Below are 9673 nucleotides of genomic sequence, written 5' to 3' on the forward strand. Positions count from 1 at the left end.
AGTATGACCTTAGCTAGGTGAAGCATTTTTTATAATTCATTATCTGCCAGAAAAAGCACTAATATTTTACTGCAAACTCCCAGACTATATTTATAAATTTCATGTTATTCTCTACTGCAGCTTAGCTAGTCAACACTCTTAGAATTCCATGGAAGTTCAATAGCTTGCAAATGGTATCTGGCATTTTAATATTCAGTGCTATTCCTAGCTCTCTTCCATGCATACTCCTCCAGTATCTCAAAGAATTATTACCCTGCTGTATAAAGCAACCCCAAACCCAACATATGTTTTGTGAAAACAAAGGAGAGAAGAACTGCCAAATTCATTCCTGTTAGTTTTAGCCCTCTATCACAATATACCTGCAGAGTGCACAATATACCTTCTTGTTCATTTGCAAATATATCTGTTAGAGGAAGAATATTTATGACACCAGCAGAGATGTTAAGCACAGACCCTGAGCAGGACACACAGAAGAGACAAATGCAGATAAAGCAGTACAGCTTAAAAGCCAGGCATTAACAGTCTGGCTGGAAGTTATTTCTTAAAGAGCTACCAGGCCAACTGCCCATCCATAATTCCCCAGCAACTGCAGATCCCTGCTGATGATGGGACCTAAGATCCCAACATAGTGTTATCAAGGGTACATAAATGGCAGAAAGTCCTGACAAAGTTAAAATTCAAGTTTACCTATTTATGTAATGCAGTTCACAACATCTGTCCCACAGTTCCGATCTTTTTAGAATAGCTTAGGGAAATGGCAGCAGAACGCTTTACAAGCTAGCCTTTCATAAAATGTGTCCATCTATAGCAAAAGCCAGCATTTCCTCTGCTGGGGTGAGCTGAGATGTTTACTCTTTGCTGAGAGGAAGCTGTTTCCAGATACCAATTTGTCTTTTAAGTACAGGAAAACTTGGTATTACTCAGAAAGAGCTAGGGCTTTTTAAATATTTGCCTGTTATCTCCAGTATCCAGTATGGGCAAGGGGGACACAGCAGCAGCACTCTCAGTCCTCCCAAGCATACTGCTAAGGCAGAAAGATGAAGAATATAAGTAGCAATCTACTCATCACTATCTGCATGAAGTTAAAATACTGCCAGATCTAGCACAGAAGTCACAAGCACTTCTTGAAACAGTAAGGAAAGTATAAGCAGCCTTCTAGTTCATTTATCAAAGTTCCTGTACTTTAGGTGAAAAAAGTGGTAATAAATATTTATATGATGTTTTGAGTACCAAATGATTTACTAGCCTTATCTCATTCAAGCCCCCTTTAATGTAGGGTCGTCATTATTTCTGATACGGAACTAAGATTCAAAAAATACACCATGTATATAAGACCACACACCAACTCTGGATTATCACCTTCAGGTTCCATATTCACAGTCCGTAACACAGATGATTTTACACTCACCACTAAATCTATAAGCATGCTCTGAAAGAGAGGAGAAAAAGGCTTCATTTTACCAAGCGATCCTGACTGTGAGATAATTAAAGTGTGTTACACCCAGAAGTAACGTGTTTTGCCAGCGACTCTAAGCCAGAATTAAGGTTGGAACCCAAACTGCTGAAATCCAAATATGACTCCACAATCTCTTAATAATTTCAGTTCTCTCACTCTGTTATTATAGATAGAGAATAATCGCATCCCAAGGATTCCATTAAATAGAAAATACTAACCAACCAGTAATTTCTAAGTGTTGTTATGTTTAAAATCTGTGTCCTTTCCAGATTTCTCCCATTCCACCTTCAACTATTTGTGAAGGGAGGAGTACTGAATGATGGCTCCCCAATCCAAAGCATCTGCATTGGCACATTTGTCTGCAACACTGGCATAACATCACGATTTGCATTCTTTCCCTGGCACACTGGTTGGTATGCCCTGTCCTAAGCATTTATTAGCTAAACACAGCAGCATTTACTTGGAAGTAGATCCCGTTCATTATTTCCAAGTGAACATGCTTAGAATCAGACGCAAACTTCCTGGACAGTTTCATCCAAAGCAGTTTTGAGTCCATGCAAAGTTTAACGCAGTGCACATTAGTTATTTGTAACGTTTATAAAGCACTTTTCAGCTTGTTGAATACTTCACAAGCTTTCAGCATTATTTTACACCTTGTTGCACATATTCTTCAACCAAGACTATGCAGATGGCATACTAACCAAATTCTAAACATGAAAAAGTATAAGATGAGTACAAATATACTGAGCCAACTACTTAAGATTCTGCTGCTGTTTAATTAATCCATTTTCGCATATGCCTCTAACATCAGGCAACCATGAAGAAACCTTTAGCTGAGATCTAGCAATAACAGTTGTCCAATAATAATTTTTTTAAAAAATAAGGAACAAAATTAGAAAGATCCCATCCCCCCCCCCCCAATCTGATGTCATCTTTGGAAAAGAAGTATATCAGATGGGCTTCGGGATGCATAACACAAACTAGGATTTTCTCCAGCAGCACTTGCTGCCAAACTTCATGTTACCTCTACAGAGGTAGTAAGGTGTTTATTTGTTTCTCAGGGAGACCAGCTTAATGAACTAAGTGACACAATTCAGGGATATTGATAACTGCAGAAACCTGTCCAAGGAAGATACCTAGGTAATGTGCAGAAAAAGTCCACTTCAATTAAACAGTCATCTAGCACTGTATTTAATGAGCAAGAAGCAAGCTGTTCCCTGAAAGGGTCCTGTTTAAACAGATTGTCAATTAAGAGGAGACTGGGGGTTTAATAAATTCAGAGAAGACTTCCTAGAGAAGAAATTGACAGGGCTGATAACGCGATAGCTCTTTATGGAGGCTAACCATTTCAGTCAAACCACCTAGAAAGCATGCATCTTGAAATGTAAAGTGACCTTTCTAGCATGCTCATAAACACACATGCTTGGATGTCAACAAACAGCAATTCTTTGTTGATACAGCAAAAAAGGATGTATTTTGCTACCCATTAAGCAAAAGAGGCAATATGGATAAAGTGAGATCTTCAATGCTCAAAGAGTAGGGGTTTCAAGTTTTCACATTTCGCAGAATGCCCACTGGGCATTTCATCACAATTCTTCATCTGTATTTCCTGCTGTAGGCAGGCCTTAATGTTTTTGCTTCCCACAGCAAAAACAAGAGAAAAGGCTTTGCACAAGAAATCCTACACATATGGATTCCTTACTAAAATGGAATAAGTCCAACCAAACAAAAGTGGAATGTATTTCCAAAATGATCAGTGTACCTTGCCTCTACCTTTCCTTCTCCATCGCCCACACCAGACAAAAACTGTCCTTATCATGCAGACTTGCATCACTGAATATGTGGATCATTTAAAACAAATGCAAAACTGCATTACTGATTATACTTAAAAGCTGCCTCAGCATGTCTCTATATAAGACTTGTGAAGATCCACTTGGAAAGCATTTTTCTCTCCCCATCCAAACCTAGTTTTCAGAAGCTGCATGCAACTCAACAATTCTCTTACAAGGATTCTTAAGGAGAAGTCCAGTTTTACACAAGTTGCTTAAACATGAAATCAAAACTGTCCCCCCTCCCTTTTCTCACCTACAATAAAGGGGGATGATGGACATATCACTAGTCAGAAACTAAGATTCTATAACACTGTTACTTCCAACTCTGTAGGGGTAGTATACATAGTCGTGGAAGGCACATATTGCCTGTAGCTCCCAAACACGGCTTCAATGTAACTCTCCCCGGGTGAAGGGGGAATGGGTCGACACACTCAGGCTATAGCGCTGTGCACGTTTATTTAGGACCTCGGTGGGACTTGCTTCCAAGTAGGCAGGCGCTGGATCGGGTGGCACGTTTGGGAAAAAGGAGGAGGCAAAGCTCCCCCTTCCTTCCGACTCGCAAAGCAGCGGGAGTCTCAGCATCACCGCCCCAGCTCGAAGCAGCATCTTACCTTCTCTGTGGCTGTGGCCGCCGCCGCCGCCGAGAATAAGTAGCGCGTCTTTGCCAAGGGGCTTCCCCAGCTCCGGAACGAGGGAGCCGCTTCGCTTCTCCGGACCGGCGCCCTCCGAGCAGACGCGGGCGGGGAGGGGAGAAGGCTCCTTTTAGCGCTCCGATCGGCGCGGGGCGGGGCGCGGCGAGAGGCAGGGACGCTTCAAGATCCAGCCGAAGTCCAGCGCTTCGGGGAGACTCCCTCGGACAGTCCCAGGCGGGGAAGCGCCGGCTGGTCGCAGGCAAAAGGGAGAGGAGAGGGCGGGGCGGAGTGCGGCCCCCTCGGGCTGCCCGCTCAGGGCCTGCCCGCTCCTTCGCCCTCCATGCCGTCTTGGGGGGATGCAGCGCCCCGGGCTCGGCAGTGCGCCCCGCGCTGCTAGCAGGCCCTGCTGGCGGCCAGGGGCCCCCGAGGCGGCCAGGGCAGGGGCAGGTCCCGCTCGCTCCGCTGCGGCCTCCCCGGGGCCTGCAGGCACGCCGGGCGGGGAAAGCGAGGCCCGGCCCCGGCTCGGAGAGGCTGGCAGGAAGCCCCAAAGCAGGTCCGCCGGAGCGGAGGCGGCGGGGAGGGCACGACCGGGCAGCCCGGCTCGGGTGGCCGCTGGGTGCCGCGCTGCGCTCGGGCTGCTTCAGCTTCGCCGGCGCTCGCCGGGCTTCTCCTCAGCAGCGCCCCGCCGCCGCCGCCGCCGCCGCCTCTTCGAGTGCCACCACGCCAGCAGCCGGCTTCGGTGCTCCCCGGAGCCAGGCTGCCCCCCACCGCGCAGGGAGGGAGGGAGGGAGGGCGGCGCTAAGCTGGGCTGCTTCCCCGGAGGGCTGGCCCTCCTGCTCGCTAACGAGCGGCGGACGAGGCGGTGGCGGCGCGCGGGAGCGCCTCCTCGGCCAGTCGGCTGCGCGCCCGCCCCAGCCCGAGGAAGCGGCTACTCACTCCGCGGCAGCTGCAGCCACTGAGGGTCTCCGGCTGCCTGTGAGGGACCGAGGCGGGGCCAGCCCACCGACTGAGACGCGCCGCCCAGCGCCGAGCGGCAAGCCAGGGCTCAGCCCCCTGCCGCAGAGGCCCTCCCCGCCTCGTGAAACACTCGCCGGGCGCAGGCCGGCGGCGAAGAGCTCCGGCTAGGGCATCCCCCGTGGCCGCCGCCGGAGCGCTTCAACTCGCCTCGGAACGGCCGAAGGGCTTCTCCTGTGTCGCTTCGCTCGGCTGCGGCTGCGGGAGCCGGGAAGGCAGCCAAGCGCCGGCGAGCCCCGCGCTGCCCTGCGCCTGCCTCATGCTTCTGCTGCTCGCCCTTTAAACGCGGCTCCGCGCGAGGTGTCGCCTGCCGCTGACTTTTAGCCATTGGGATGGGGCGGCGGTAGAAATGGCTTGACCGGCTCCACGGAGGGCGTGTGACCCCCGCCAGGGCTCAAGGCCTAGGCAACGGGGCCGCCTGCGGGCTCCTTTCTCAGACCCTGGAAATCTGGTTGGTCTTTAAGGTGCGGCTGGACCCGAATCTTATCCCCCCCCCCCCAAGCTGTGATGAGGGAGAAGATGCGCTGGGCACGGGGTCGTGCCTTGTGGCTTCAGGTGCTCCGAAGTACGTGAAAACTAGCAAACGCCTGGGCCAAGGCTCGGTTCTGACGAAGCCCCTCGAGAGTAGGTGAAATCGCAAAGCACTTACTTCCTCCGAAGTAGTTACTTACCGCTTTCCCGGTTTCCATGGGGACTGCTCTGAAGTGAAATCGTTGTGAGTAGGCTAATCTAAAACCGCAATCCTCAAATCACCAAAAGCCTCTTTAAATGCTCTTTGACTTGAAAGTAAGAAGGCTGTCGTCTTTCTTCCCAAGTAAGTGCGTGTCGGATTACAGCCTGCGAACCTGTAGCCGCCTGCCTGAGATTAAAGCCCCTAGAACTCAGTGTCTTCCTTCCGAGCGAATGGCACTGAATTCTGGTACCCATTTACCACTTTACAGTGGGTTTTCTATTATATAGGTTACTGTTCAAGGCCACCTGTTTAGGATCCTGTTGTTAAACCAGCAATTAAACCGGGTTTGTGCTGGTTTAAAAGAGGGATTATTTTCTCTATCTTGTCTATCACAGAGGATGAAGTTGAAGATTTCACCGTTCCTTTTCTGCTCTCTTTCTTTGGTATTTCATTAAAGATGGGATTACTTCTATACCATGCAGGTATATGGCCTTGTGGATGTTACAGGGCAACAAAAATAACGTCTAATATCTCAGATATCATTAAAATGTCAGTATCCCACATACTGAAATAATATCTAATTTCCTGGTCCCTTTAACATGTCAGATTTTAATACCACTTTTAATATCACGTTTCTTTTAAGTGCAAAGGAATTTGACCCTCTGATAGCTTTCTGGAATCTGCTAAAAACAAGACATAAACATCGAAAGTATATTTGATGCCCAGGGTGGAGGTGGCAATTCCATGTACATATTTACTTGGGAGTAACCCCATGAAACTCAGAGGGACTTTTAAGTGAATGTACATGGGGATGCCTTATTTTCTGGACCTTGGTAACATGCTTATGTATGGTAACTCATGGCTTTCACTCCATTAAGGCTGTGAAGTGGATTATTGCCATAAATTAACCTATTAAGAAGAAAACCCTTTGATTAAAATGAGCCAAGAAATAGCCCAAAGGAAATAAAGATAACAAAACATTTTAGACAACTGAGAGAAGTACTTAACAAATAAGTTTTTTATTAGAAAATCTTCAGAGTTCTCCCCATTTAAGCCCACTCACCCTTTTCGTATTGAGGATGAAAGGAGAAGCATACATGCTATGAATAATAATAGGAATAATCATGGGTGGGAATGATACTAACTGAACATTCATTACTTTTACTTTCCAGAGCAATAACTGGAAATTATGGGGAGAAATGACATCTTTGGAAAGCTTTACGCTACAACAGATCCTTCAGATATTAATTTGTTCCCTCACAACAGCCACTTAAATAGGGTGAGTTGCTTGGTGGAAAATGTGCTTTATTGTAGGTTTGAAGTATGGGCTTTAAAAATGATGTTTTGCAGTCTGGTAACCAAAATATCTTGAACTTCAGAACTGTTTACTTAACAGAAGATAGTATTTGCCATACCGCATCAAAGAATTCGTCCATCAAGTCTAATATTCTGCCTCCAGCGGTGCCCAGTGCTGAATGCTTTACAGTTAGAGTTATATCAGATGAACTGAAGTATTCCATAAAGCTCAGCATGGCAGTGATATCATTTAACTGCTGTGGACTGGGACACTTGACATGTAATGACACCCCAGAAAACCATATGAAAAATATCTCAGCATATCTACAAAACTGACTGAGTTCTAACAAGAAATGATGGTTTGGAGAAATTCTATAAGATGTGCTGGCTGATCTTTTTGTGAGAAAAACTTGTAAGCACTACCCCCAAAGAATTATTCCAAAGCAAAAATACCAGGGGTGGGGGGGTAAAGAGAAGTTTGTAATAACATTTTTGCCTTTCCCAGGGGTTTTTTTCTGGGAAAAGAGGTGGTGGAACTCAGTGGATTGGCAGCACAGGGGGCAGCTCCTGGCAGGAGGTGGTACCCCCGGTACCACATGCGTGCGCGCAAAGTGTGTGCATACTTCCAGGACTGCACAATGACATCACTTTGGATCAGCTGGAACATGGGAGTTTTTAAAAGTTTAAATCACCTTTGGTGAAAATGGTCACATGGCCAGTGACCCCGCCCTCTGATCTCCAGACATAGAGTTGAGATTGCCCTCTGCGCCAGCACGGAGGGCAATCTCAACTCCCCTCTGTCTGGAGATCAGAGGGTGGGGCCACCGGTCATGTGACCATTTTCAAGAGGTGCCGGAACTCTGTTCCAGTGCGTTCCACCTGAAAAAAAGCCCTGGCCTTTCCCTTGAACACATGAAGCTTCTTTATACCAAGTCAAACCTTTGGTCTTTCAAAGGCTGTAATGTCTATTATGACTGGCAAACAGCTCTCCAGGATCGTTCACATCATCTACTTCTTGATCCCTTTAACTGGAGATGCCAGAAATGGAACCTGGGCTCTTCTGCATGCAAAACGGGTGCTCTTCCACTGAGCCTCAGCCTCTCCCCTTTCTAGTAGGTTTGAATGCAACTACTTTTGATCACGGGTCTCATAACAAAAGACTGGAGATTATGGATGGATCATGGGAGAACTGCAGATACCTAGTAAAAATACTAGATAGAGGAACCCTTCCTGGCTAGGTCATCTTTGCCAACTAAAACCTCTCTTGTCGGCATAATATCTGAGGTAGTCTATGTAGGGTGTGATCTAGGAAAATAAAAGCAGTTGGTTAACTGTTAACATTTAACCACAAATAAATTGGGCATAAAAATATAAAGTTTCTCCATTATCCTGGACAATGTGAACCATAAAGAAGCTATCCCCTAAAGAAAAGCAAATCAATCATCAGTGGAAGGCACAAAATAATGATTTGCTGTTCTGTTTATTGAATTGTGAGTCACTATAAAAGCTACCAAACGTGTGCAATAAAAGCAAAAGAGAAAAAAATTACTTCTCGTTTAATTGGCATTTACTTAGACACTAAAGCAAACAATCTTACATTGTAATATGCAAGGCATGTGACATGCATAGGAAACCAAAGAAGAAGGAAGTATTTTAATCAAGCTCATGGGCACTTTTAAAACTCTAGATTGATGTCAGATCAGTGAGTTTCTATTAACTGAAGGCAGAACTTTGCAGTGGGTGATGAACAGCCTGTTGGCATCTGAGGTCATCATAAACTTGTTTTCAAGGAAGGGATAAGGGGTTCTCCTTACCTTTATTTTATCCTCACAACTAGGAATGTGCTTTTAAAAAAAATGGTATTTTTTCAGATTCGAGAATTAGGAAGGCCATAAATATTGGTATTCCCAATATTTGAGTCCTTAAATACCAGTTTAGTACTCAAATAGGTTTTTTGGGGGGGTGGGGAAGAGGGGAATTCTGCAATTAACCTAATCCATTATTCCCTATGGGAACATCTTTCTATGGGACTGGAGAGGCTGTTTTTGGAGCAAATGTCACCAGATTTGCAGTGGAGTTAGGAATGTGAGAGTTGCCTTCCTCCCCTCCTTCGCTCCACCTACTTTTGCATGGGAAACCTTCAGACATGAGGGAGCAAAGCTGCTGTAACTGGCTGCAGCCTCAGGGACAGATTTTTTGGACATGTGTGCCTTTTGCTGCCTGGTTGGTTCTGCTGGGATTCTCTGGTTCTCTTTGAGCTTTGGGAGACTTTAGGTCAATGGTTGCTCTTGTGTGTTTGGCTAAAGATTCTTTGCCCTGGAGAAAGTATTGGATTTTCCTCCCTTAGGAAACAATGGAAAGTAGCTGGGGCACCTTGTTCAGGAGACCATAGAATTGGACCCAATCTATTTGAAACTTAGGGGGGTGTCTTTAGAAGAGAGGCATCCCTAACTCCACTGCAATTTTGGTAACATTTGCTCCAAAAATAGCCCCCAAAGGCAAGGTACTGCCACAGAAAATTGCCTATCTCTAGTTGCCACCTGCCTCACTTCTTAAGGCGTGGGTGTAGAAAGCAAGGTTTGAGAGGCAGATCATGACTAGGTACTTATGGCATTCAAAATGTTTAAGGAAGTTCTAACCAAAACATAAATTCCTAGTTTTGTCTAGGTCAATGTATTTTGCTTTCTTCCAGAATATGGTGCTAAATAGAGTGTTCAACCTGTGCTGAACTTGTAGAGAGGCTTAATCCTAAAGCACATTCTGCCTGAAT

At 46.0% G+C, this 9673-nt stretch overlaps 1 protein-coding gene across 1 annotated transcript in view; it reads right to left on the reverse strand.

The window, feature by feature from the left end:
• LARGE1 (LARGE xylosyl- and glucuronyltransferase 1) overlaps positions 1–4603 on the reverse strand; it is a 395274-nt gene extending 390671 nt beyond the window's left edge. Inside the window, exon 1 of the mRNA XM_054989142.1 lies at positions 3900–4603. The gene's annotated coding sequence lies outside the window, so the exon portion shown is untranslated. The remainder of the gene's footprint in view (positions 1–3899) is intronic.
• Between the last annotated feature and the right edge of the window lie 5070 nt (positions 4604–9673).

Source organism: Eublepharis macularius, chromosome 9 (assembly GCF_028583425.1).
Source record: "Eublepharis macularius isolate TG4126 chromosome 9, MPM_Emac_v1.0, whole genome shotgun sequence".
NCBI classification, from domain to species: domain Eukaryota; kingdom Metazoa; phylum Chordata; class Lepidosauria; order Squamata; family Eublepharidae; genus Eublepharis; species Eublepharis macularius.